Here is a 12,525-nt window from a genome sequence, read left to right as displayed (position 1 = left end):
GACACACGTGCTATGTTCTGACCACAGCAAAATATTTTAAAAACCGGTAACGATCAGATTTCGCAATACTATGCATATGGCTTTCTGTTTTGTATTTCTGCAAAAATATTTTGTATGTGGGGTTTCTGAATTTTATCGTTGTAAGTTGATTCGCAGCTCTATAAAAGCACTTAAAAGCGCACTCTGAAAAAAAAATAAACTGAGTTTTTACCAAGTCTTCTCAAAACTCTTGTCCCATCTTCTTTGCCCCCCAACCCCCACCCACAGGAATGCAACAATGATCCCACACAAGGAGGGAGTGCCCGAGAGAGGGTGGGCACTGAGTGTGTGTGTGTACATGCGTGCACATGTATGTGCAAAGAATGCACATGGATGCTCTCCAGAATTATCTGTGCTCTGGGAGTAAGCCAAGGGAGGATTCCTAAAGGAAGCCCTAGGGGAGAACGTGAAGGCTGACCACAGAGAAACTTCTAGGATAAGCCAGGCACGTCCCCTGAATAAACCCCCAAACACATAGAAATTACTTTGGCTGTATCTTTGCCACACAAATAGTTTTTATCATTACTCTGTAAAAGCCTATTAAAATTAAATTTTAAATGGCTAAAACCGGCAGGAAACAAAATTTCAGGGTAGATGTGATGCCAGGTGGTGATATAATAGTTCACTTCCTTCTTTTGGGTTTGCAGCGCTTTAAAGATTTAGTCTGTCAGAGGTACCCAATCATTACTATTCTTTTTATACTATCAGCAATCAAGTGGTTTTTTATCCCCCTAACTTCAGAAGCTGTTAAAAAAGTCAACTCATCCCTGAGAGAAAGGAAAGCTCTTTTCTTAGAATGCCTACTACACCTCAGAGCTTGAAGGTTTGGTGCGAGTCATTTCTTACCATCCTGCTAACCGGCCCCGCAGGGACACAGCTGCCCCATCCACAGGTGACCAGACTAGCAAGCAGGACACTGTGTGGCCACCTCAGAGCTGCCACACACCCTTTCTGGGCTTCATTCAGAGCCCCCACTTGTTTCTCACTCTACAAGGCTCTCTTGAAGAGTAATCTGCTCTCAGGGGCACCTGGCTGGCTCAGTGGGGGGAGCATGCGACTCTTGATCTTGGGGTTGTGAGTTCAAGCCCCAGGTTGTGCATACAATTTACTTAAAAATAAAATTTAAATTAAAAAAAGGGTAATCAGGGGCGCCTGGGTTGTTCAGTCGGTTAAGCGTCTGCCTTCGGCTCGAGCCCCGCATCGGGCTCCCTGCTCCTCAGGAAGCCTGCTTTTCCCTCTCCTACTCCCCCTGCTTGGGTTCCCTCTCCCACTGTGTCTTTCTCTGTCAAATAAATAAATAAAATCTTTAAAAAAAGGGTAATCTGCTTTCAATCCTAGAGTCAGAAATGAAAAAAATACCAATTATCCAAAAAAAAATGTGTGAAATATAGACTGTGTGTCTTAAAAAGACGGCAGACAGGTTAAAAACAACCGGCAAGTTACCCAGTGTTTAATCAATCAAGACATTCACTAATATACCCAACGAATACGAATGCCCATGTGCCAGGCACTGTTCTAGGAGGTGCTCTGGGTACAGCAACCAAACAGGCCAAGCCCTGCTCCTGTGGAGTTTCCATCCTTGTGGGTTAAATTTCAACATTTAAATGTTAAGTTTTTCTGGACACGACACTACCTGTTTACACAGGTAAACTTTTTACCTGTTATAACACGAAACAAAAATAACTCCCCCAGTTAATTTCCCCCAACTTGGAGATGAAGCCTACTGCATTCTACTTAACACACTTACTTTACTTACTATGCGTGTGGTTTAGAGGTTTCTGCCTGGCTTATGCTTGGGCTGGTAACCATCAAAGGAGTCAGTCTGTGTCAGAAGTTGGCTTATCATCCAACTAGCACCTAGTGAACATGTCAACCTAGCCAGCAGCTAAGAAGGAAATATGGACCCTTGGTGGCCAAACCCAACCTGTTCTTCTTAGAGATAAATGCTCTGCTGTAATTTAGTGAAGGAGGCAAAGGAGGTAAGTAAAGATTTCTTTTCTAGGCAAGAACAGCTCGGTAGCTTAAATAAACATACAGACACAGACATATTCCCAGAGTATGTGGCAGTAAGACACAGGTGGGAGGAGTGTCTGTGGGAGGCCCGGGAGGCCGCCCGCTCACAGGTTTCCCAGGCAGTTCTGGTGCAGATGCTCCACAGACCAGACCCCGAGAACACCGAGCAACAGGCGAGAAACCTTTGGGGATGTCCTGGAGTTTTAAGTAACCAAAGATAACAGATGAGACCCGGCTAAGCAGACACTGACCGGTCAGAACAACAGTTTAGAGCTCTCTAAATGTACTGAGGTGTATTTTTGTTTAAGTTGACTCAGAGAGTAACAACACAATATAATCCAGTAATAACAATAGAAATTAACTTTCGCCAAGGAGACTGATCTGCCTGGACTACTCTTATATAGCATGTGTCACCATTTGGCTTCTGAAGAAACTGGGGCTTTTTGTTCTTGTTCCTTAAATCTGTAAAGCTAAAATGAATGACCATCATTCATCCTACAGTAACACCTACCTAACATGTCCACAGAATAGACAATTATAAAGTAAGCTTATTTAAGACAAAAGTTCTTTTTTGAATATTTTAAAAGGCATCCTATTCCTGTATTTTAAAAGGGTACTACTCTTAATCTCAGTACAGTGAGTTTTTCAACATAAATTTCAAAGATTACTTCTGAAGTGACAAAAATATCTTCTCGCTTGGGGGTGGGGGAAGCTTTTCTTAACTTCATCACTAGTTTAATCTTAGTGACTGCCCTATTTGGCTTCATGTCCCATGAGAACCCACCAAAACAATGGGGTCTGGCTGACCCTAGAGAATGAGTCTGTCAGCCCCATGGCAGTGCTGGTCAAAGCTCAGATTCATATGCTTAATTCTGTGCCACTGTTACCCAGAGCGTGAACCACCACAACGGTGAAGGGTTCCACAGACTGGTCTCTAATGCTGCACCTGAAGCAGGTGGGGCTCAGGAACAGGGAATACTCAACACACTGGTCTACCCTCACTCTCATAATTCTACCCATATACTGACCCGACTACACCCATTATGATAACATAGTCCACCTATCGAAAATATAATTTACATTTACATTTCTAGTAAGTATCAAGCACAAATATTTTACTTTCCATCTGCAATATGCTTCACAACCGTAAATGTGGAGACCTGATCAATAAAATGGGTCTCTATTTGAAACAAAAACTCTTATTACTAGTCAAAAAGATAAAAATTTTAACTTATAAGGCAATTTTACATGCACATAAAAAATTCCTGCAAGGGAAAATTCTGGGGAGGTGTCTTTTTTCCCATAAAAAAATGTAGTTTCCGCATTTAAGAAAATCATGTCACTCCATAAGCCTGACGCTAACACTTAGGGGAAAAAAAGCAGAATAAAATATACACTGATCTAAATGTAAAGCCACCCCACAGCAGTAACCTAAAGCCCACGGAAGGCCAGCTCCACTCCTGCAAGCACCAGACTGGGTTGGGGGAACCTGCTAGGTCCAGACTGTCTAACCAAAGCCACTAATCAAAAATAATACAACTGTGTCAGACACAGGCAATTCTGTCAAAAGTGTGAAATGTTAGCTGAATTTTCACCAAAGCTCGTAGAAACAATCTTTTGAGATCCAGAATTTCCTGGTGCCATTATCTCCTACAGAAAAAATACTTAGGTCTAATTAATTCATTTTTCCATACCAGGGTGGGGGAGGGGGAGGGATGGAAAGGAGGACATTTTTTAACGTCAAAGAACTTTGAGTTACGCAAAGACGTGTGGTATTTAATTAACAGACTGTTCTGGTTCCGCTACAGAACATTTTCCAACCCATATGGTAATTTCAAATCTCAGAAGCTTAGCAATTGAAAAAATTAATGTCGTGGTTGTGGCTGATAGTGAAATCAGGCTGGGGCTTTCAGAAAGGGCTTTCTGTAGCACCGTCAGCTAGGGTGGGAAAATGGAAAAAAAAAAAAGCAAAAACAACAACAAAAAAAACCCCTCGAGATTGTCAATTCACAGCTCAACATCAGCCTAACCAAACCTTCTGATTTCTCCTGAACGCCCACCTGCCCTCACCCCACTGTTACCAACAGCAGGTGTTAAAGGAATGGAGGTCCCATCACAACACCACTGCCACTGTTTCTACACCCAGCTGTCCTGCTCTGGGAGGGCGTGTATGTGCGCCGGGGGCACCGTGTCCTACACGCGGGCTCACACGACTGTGGTCTCATGCCAAACGACAGGACTGGGGCAGCTCTCACTTGTGAGGGGCGGCCACTCTTTTAGTTCCCTGCACGTACATCCCCACTGGCATTTCAAGTGCGGAACCAGACACCAAATTAAAATTCATGGAAATACGTCACACTACTCTGTTTTCAGATGTTCAGTAATCCACAAATACTTAGGCAGAATCAAGATGAGATTTTAAAGTAGTCGGCATGAATTAAGCTCCGAGTATGTATTCAACTCAGAGCTGAGAAAGGATTTTTCAGTCTCCGAACAGCTATGGAATGTATGACTTTGAAGACATGATCGTTTTTATTTTCAACACACAACGGATCATACTTAGACAAGCGCACATTATGCCTGACACTTACCAGGGACTGTGGGGGCCCTTCCTCTCAACATCTCAGGGTCGTCCATCTTTATTCTCCGAGAAGAGTCTAATTTAACCAAAAACCATAAGGACCCTCTAAAGGACCATTTCCCTGTCGGCTCTGAAACCAGTGCCAAACCACTTCCAAAAGAGTATTCCAAAAATGTTCAGATGAAGCACTGCCTTTAAAAGTGACCACTCTTAAGCGCAACATTCATTTGGGAAAATAAAAATTCTGGGCTGTACCCAATAGTCTCCTTATTTAAGAGAGTATCTTCAGAAATATCTTTTATCAAGTCACAGCTATATAGAAGCTTACAAGAGGAAAAAGGACACAGCCAGCCGGCCTGCTATGGGTTCCTTAGCAAATCCACCTGAGTGATCAGGCCCACGTGCCCCAGGATTCCCAGTTAGCCATGGGGGAAAGAGCAACTGCCACTCTCGTAAGTTTCACCGCAGAAAATGCCATCAGAATCACCTTTAGAAACTCCAATGATTCTCGGAAATAAAGTGAGCCAGACCCAATTTCGCCACGTGCACACCCCACCCCAGTCTGTTTCTCCCTTGCATCATTTTATTTGTTAATCAATCTTTTATCAATTGCACTGAGCCCCTGTAGGATCATGAGAGCAATTAGAAATAAAACACCGTGATCGCAGTACTGGTACTCAGAAAGTTCCTCCATCTGTTTTCCCCTGGTACACGGCGGTGTCAAGCCTGGGCGGCTACGCGAATTCAAGACTGTACTTTATAAACAGCTGCTAGGAGACAGCACCACCACAAATAATGAAGTTCAGGAGAGGAAGCCAGTGTTTTATACTTACTCCTTTCAGTGCGTGTTGTCCATGCTTTTATGTGGCCTTGAGTAAGAAAGTCAAAACAAGCTGCTTTGATCCACTTCCAGGCTGACCATTTGGAAACTGCCAGTAAACCATGGCTGTGAAGCTGGACAGAAATCTGGAAACCAGCATGCATCATCTTTCCCCTTCCACCATTACGCTTCTCACAATGAAATTTGAATCTAAGGCATTAAGACAAATGTGCTATGATGCCTCTTCACTCACTGACTGTTCAACACCAGAAGACCTAGTTCCCCATTTCACCTGAGCTGTCCCCCACACACATGTTCACATCTTTACTAGAAGCCAGTGACAGGCCGGCAGCAAACCCAGACCGAGTTTCTAGGTCTCTGTCCAAGGACATACCTGCTAGCGCCCACTCACAGCAGAAGTCCAGCATCTTAGGCAGGTGGCCTGCTTTTTCCTGAGGCAGGGTGGTCCTCACTGAAGGGCATTAGATGCTACAAAGTGCTTCCTCATAGGAAATGGAAATGTCCCCCCTTCCAAGCCCCACCTCAATCCTGCTTCTGTCCCCTGGGCCTATAAAGACAATCTACAGTCCCTCGCCATCATTACCCCTCTTTTAATTTTTCTTTTTCTTTTGTTAAGTAAGCTCCACGTTCGGCATGGAACCCAACGTGGGACCCAAAGGCACAACCCTGATATCAAGACTTTGAGCTGAGGTCAAGAGTCGGATGCTTAACCAACTGAGCCACCCAGGCTCCCCTCACCACTCCTTTCAATTAAGGAAGCTGCCACCACCACACACCCCAAACCTGGTCCTGACCCAGCTCCTTCCGTGTGCCTTTTCTGGTGAGCAGTGGGAAGACCCACCATCACCACCCTGGTCCCCCTTGGTGTGCTCCTGGAGTGTGTTGCTCTGAAGAGTGCGTGGTGGTCTGTACTAGGTCTGACAGGGGCACGACACGGGATGCTACTTCTGCTCTTTGCTCTCCCACTGACCCTAGCCACACCAAGTCACTGAGACAGCTGCAGCTCTATTTCTATAGTCTTAAATTCCTTTCACAGGATCACAGGGGATTTGGCTGTGCCATCTTATTTCAAAAAACAAATAAAAATAACCCCAGAACTAAGTACAGTCAAGCGAAGAGCAACTCTGAGCTTGCTTTAAGACAGGGACATATACCCTAAACCCCTTCTGCTGACAACTTGCTATGCAGTTTATTCCACCATTTACCCCATCACAACTATAAAGAAAAAAAGTGCTTTTTAGAGGTCTTCTAAAAGTAAATATACAACTCCATACATTAATTCACTTAAGGCCATTCCTTAAGAATAAAGTGTTAAAAAATCTGAAGTTACTACCTTTCAGTAACTTATATGTTATACCTAGCTAGAAATCTGATCTTGGGGAGGAAGTGAAAATTTAAACCACAAATATAAAAGTGGTGGACTGCGCTCACGCTTTCCCCTGGAAAAAAAAAAAAAAAAAGGAAAGAAAAATTCCTGACTACAGAGTAAGTGTGGCTTCCTTTATGAAATGGAACACCAGCAGCAGGAAACAGGTGACAAAAATCTCTTCTAATTCCCATTAAGACCTTAAGATTACTGTATTTCATCTCAGTGATAGTGAAGACCAAGACTTGGGGCAAAAACAGTCTTGAGAAGCTACATCTTAAGCAGTTTTTCTTTCCTTTTTTATTATTTTTATAAAGACTTTTATTTATTTGACAGAGAGAAAGAGCCCAAGCAGGGGGAGCGGCAGGCAGAGGGAGAAGGAGAAGCAGGCTCCCCCCAGAGCAAGGAGCCCTGGGATCATGACCTGAACAGAAGGCAGATGCTTAACCAACTGAGCCACCCAGGTGCCCCTTAAGCAGTTTCTAAAACATGCAAAAGTCTATCAATTTTATTTCCACAGTTGGAATTTATAATGGCCATCCACCATATGAAGCACTAACCTGTTAACACAGATGTATGGGCAGTGGTAACTCACGAGAAGTCTGAGGCGCACTGAAAGCTTCTCCCTTACAACGAATTCATGAAAGGCAGCTGCCTCTTTTTAAAGCACATCATAGGAGAAGACGGACAAACTTGACACCTCAATTCTAGACACTCTTTGGTGTAATCACAAAGAGGTAATCGTTGTGCTTGCACATTTAATGGTTTACATATCTGTCCTTAAAACATCTGTCTGTCACAGTCGGGCTGCGTGACTCCTCCCTAGAAATCTCGCAAAGCTTGTGCGACTTGACTGAGGACAAGCACATTAAGGCTGCAAGCGGGTGTCCCACCTCTAAGGGACACAGGCAAACACATGCCCCACAGCCTTTTGCAGAAAACAGTGATAAATAGAAATGTAAGAATTAAATGTTGCATATACAATAAGGATACTGGAAAGCTCAATCTAGTGGCACACTGGAGTAGTATGGTATGTGGTCAATGAGAAACATGGGTTGAGCCTCAAATTCCTTCATCCACTGACCAGCCTGTACTAACGTTCAAGACACTACATAACCTTTGCATGACTCAGCAATTGCAGGGGAGAAGGCCCAGGCATTGCCTGTTAACCACACAAATATTAGGTAGGTAACTGTGCCACATTCTTCCACACGGAAGCTAGAGTCACCGCTGCTACAAGTCCAAGCGTAAGTTGTGTGGAATTCTGTCCTTAAAGACCATCAGGTCTGGTGCTTTTGAAGGTCATTTATCTGTTCTGGTTCACACATGCTTCTTCCTCCCCCACAGTACATATCACCCCTCCAGGGTAGACAGACATGGCTGCTGGCCCAGCTCTGATGCCTCATGGGTTCATAAACTGGGCAAAATGGTTTGGCTACCCCTGTACTTAGAAAGCCTCTGTGCAATACAGATTCAACTGGGGCTGCTGTAATTCGGCACAAGCCCCACCCCCACCCCACCCCCACCCCGGCCCCTCCAGTCCTCTGACCACTGCTGATGGCTACAACACCCTTCTGTATCAGGAGAGGACATTCGTGCCTCACCAGGTTGAGAGACAAGCCCCAGGGGCTGTAATGGGTCAGTGGAGGGATCAAGACTGGACTGGGTTACTTTCTGTAACTTTCCACGCCCATATTTCATGACATACTATCAGTAAAAAGGACTACAGAGAAAACACAGTTCTAAGCTTCAAATAAGCACAGTGGGAAAATTCAAGTGAAAAAAGGAGTTGTAGGTATTCATAAGCTGCATTAAATATTACTTGAATTCTCATTAAATCTACAAATATTTGGGCTCCTGCCATTATGCACTAAACTGTTTTCTTAAGTTGGTAAGTTGTTTTGACCACTGTAGTAGAAGTTATGCTCAGGTATTAGTCAATATTGGGATCTAGATGTAAATATATACTAACATAGCATATATCCAGAATTCATTTCTAGACTACTTTGTGTTAAAAAATTTCTCAAGAGGGGCGCCTGGTGACTCAGTCGGTTGAGCGTCTGACCCTTGGTTTTGGCTCAGGTCACAGTCTCGGGTCTCCCACTCAGTGGGGAGTCGGCTTCAGATTGTCTCTCTCGCTCCCCACCTGCCGCTCTCCCCGCTCGCTCTCTTTCAAATAAAATCTTAAAAAAACCCGAAAAAACCCTTCTCAAGAGATGAAAAAAACGGAAAAAAACCCACAAGAAATCTATCAGTCTTCCAACACACTATTCCATAGAAAAGTAACTCTCTCAATAAACTAAGGTTGAGCAGCTCACCTCACCTCATACACCTTCACAGACACACATTTGTAAGTAACAAGTAGGTCCTTTTTGCTTAAGCCATTTTCTTTTACAAAGTCTCAAATTACTCACTGAATCTATAAACTGGTTATATCAAAACATGTCAGTAAATGGAATAGGAAGAACGCTCTGGTTCAGGATTTAGGAATGTGACATATTTTAGGGGGAGGAAAGTTCCCAGAGCAACTCATATAGTTAAGAATCATCATGTTGAATCTGTTTGAATCTGAACACATACCCTTCTTAGACTGAAATGACTGATTCTTTTTTTATTTTTTTTTACAAAATTTTAGCTTTAAAACCATTTTCACTCCTAAAGAAGGTCATGAAATGATTGATTCTATTTTTTTTTTTAAACAAAATTTTAGCTTTAAAACCACCTTCACTCCTAAAGAAGGTCAGCAAAGCCCAAATTAAAGCATCAGTGCCAAAGGCCTGAGTTCCCACTTCCAACACCAGATGTACCCTCAACCCGTTTCCAAATCCCGGAGTTCTGCTTCTCAAGGGGACATAACACCCCAGCTCTCAGGGCTGCCGGCACAATCCATGCAGTCAGCTGGCCTGCGTCCTCTTTGAGCGCAGATGCTGGAGAAGGGGAGACACACTCAGGCTGTAACTCAAGCACAGACCCCCATCTTCACTCAGGCCCGTGGGTACACACAGCCTAGGCAGACAGGATACGAGCCGAGAATGGCCCGTCAGCAGGACCTTCAGGGGCTGCTTCTCTCCATCACTGGCTGAGCCGTAACTACTCACAAACCACAGGGATCTTCTCCAGGGCAGAGAACAGAGGAAATACAAAGGGAATTTGGGTTTCTCAGAGCACACTGCGGATACCAACTCATTCTAATAAATACTGAAAACCACAAAGGGATGGGCTCTTACAAATGGGGCTTAACCTTGTCCACCAGGGAAATGCTGTTTGTTCTATTGGCATCGGTGACCTCATAGCACGTGAAGAAAAAGTTCCCAAGCATTCATGATTCACTCGTTCAGAAATAAAATCCCAAATTTAACAGATGGCTAAAGGAGCATAAATTCCTTCAAAGGGAAAAAAAAAGCCATTTTAAAATTCTTCATTCTATTCAGGCAAGGAATATTTCTTTTTTTTTAAAGATTTATTTATTTATTTGAGAGAGAGAATGAGATAGAGAGAGAAAACATGAGAGGGGGGAGGGTCAGAGGGAGAAGCAGACTCCCTGCTGAACAGGGAGCCCGATGGCGGGACTCGATCCTGGGACTCCAGGATCATGACCTGAGCCGAAGGCAGTCGCTCAACCAACGGAGCCACTCAGGTGCGGAATATTTCTAATGTTAAACCAAAAAAGCGAAATACCTCATTTCAAAAAGGGCTGCTTAATATTTGACCACAGGAAAAAGTAGTTTAGCCTGTGACTGATGTCTCAAGACCATTCTTTCTCCAAATACACACGCTGAACTATAGTCAAGTTTCTGCCAAATGCAATGGGCCATCTCTCACAGGTGTCCCCGACACAGACCCAGCTCAGACACAGTGTGGTTTCCAGATGTCTCTCCATGGTCTAAAGACTTGCCAATGAAGCCAAGGTTCTTTTTAGGGTGATGTTGATGTGCAGGTTCACGGGCAGGTGAAGGGTGATTCAGACCTCCCCTCCCCACCCCCACCAGGCCAATTTCTAGAAAAGATCTCTTTTGCTTGTTTGTTCTGGGCCCTGGGGGAGTTAGAATTATAGGAGCATTTCCAGATGAATTCACTTCCCTGTGAGTTTCCTATACTCCTGAAACAGCTCCTTTATACTTACTGACATGTCATGGCTATAACAGGTTGTTGAGGAGCAAGGAGAGATTAGCCACTGAGTTCCCACCAGATGCTTTTTTTTTTTTTTAATTTTATTTATTTATTTGAAAGAGAGAGCATCAGCAGAGAGAGAGGGGGGCAGAGGGAGAGGGAGAAGCAGACTCCCCGCTGAGCAAGGAGACTGATGCAGGGTTTGATCCCAGGACCCTGACATCATGACCTGAACCGAAGGCAGACGCTTAACTGACTGAGCCACCCAGGTGCCCCTCACCAGCTGCTTTCTTACGTGGAAGCTCCCACAACCCAGAGGTGGGCACTTCTGTCTTCATTTGACAGATGAGAAAACAAACTCAGACAGACTAGCAGGTCTGCTCAGGCCACTCGGTGGGTCTGCAGCACAGCTGGGATTCCACGTAGATCCTGTCCCAGACCTACGCACAGTCCTGCAGGGAACACAGCAGCAGTCCACCGGTGCCAAAACAATCTGTAACCCCACTGGACGGAGACGTTTCACAATAAAACACTCACTTCGCTAAATAAAAATCAAACCCCAGAAGAATATATTAGGGGGCTAATGTCTATCTGGAAATACTTCTGGTGGTGGGTTGTGAGCTTGATCTTCCGGATGAAATCTTTTTTTTTTTTTTAAGATTTTTTTTTATTTATTTGAGAGAAAGAGCACGAGTGCGGGGGAGGAGGACGAGCAGGAGAGAGAGAAGCAGACGCCCCGCTGAGCGGGGAGCCCAACACGGGGCTCCATCCCAGGACCCCGGGATCATGACCTGAGCCGAAGGCAGACGCTTAACGACTGAGCCACCCAGGTGCCCCTTCTGGATGAACTCTTTACCAACATAAGGGGCATGACACTTCATACTGAATCATACAAATAAGATGTACATGTCACAGTGACAAGCTGCTGGGCATGCCAAAAATGATTAAAATTAAAAGAAAATTTGACATATGTACTATATATTAGATTTAGTCTATTATAAATGCTAGTTATGATTTTGCAAACACAAAAAGGCACATGGATAAGACTACTTGAAACTTGAATGCAAAATTTTGCTTTTAACGTTTTGATATAAATTCCTTCTAATCTTTCTGTTACACTTAAACTTTTTGTAAACTTCTTGAACACCAATGTTTTTGCCTCCCATAAACTCATACGCTGAGCCTACTCTCCAGTGTGATGGTATCAGGAGATGGGGCCCTTAGGAGGTGATTAGAGCACCAGCGTGGAGACTTCATGAACGGGATCAGTGCCTTTGTTAAGAGGTCTCTCTCCATCACGTGAGGACACAGTGAGAAGACAGTGGTGTGTAAGTTTAGGAAGAGGGTCCTTCCCAGAACCTGGACATGCTCAGGACCCTAATCTCAGACTTCCAGCTTCCAGAAGTATGAGGTCGATGTTTCTTGGTTAAGTCACCCAGTCTGTGGTATTTCTGTTATAGCAGCAAAAACAGACTAAGACAGTAAGATGTCATCAACAATTTTATAAACTTTTCTAACATAACTGTATGCCAGCAGCATCTTCCATGCCATTATTCTTCCTAACGTCATTAAGAC

General features: G+C 44.0%; 1 protein-coding gene across 10 annotated transcripts in view; it reads right to left on the bottom strand.

Annotated features, from left to right (window-relative positions):
• Nucleotides 1–12,525, bottom strand: part of BCL2L11 (BCL2 like 11) — a 47,059-nt gene that overhangs the window by 17,556 nt on the left and 16,978 nt on the right. The window lies entirely within an intron of this gene.

The sequence above is a fragment of the Zalophus californianus genome, chromosome 8, assembly GCF_009762305.2.
Source record: "Zalophus californianus isolate mZalCal1 chromosome 8, mZalCal1.pri.v2, whole genome shotgun sequence".
NCBI lineage: Eukaryota > Metazoa > Chordata > Mammalia > Carnivora > Otariidae > Zalophus > Zalophus californianus.
Note: the sequence above shows the minus strand (reverse complement) of the source record. Positions and strands in the feature narration are given on the sequence as shown.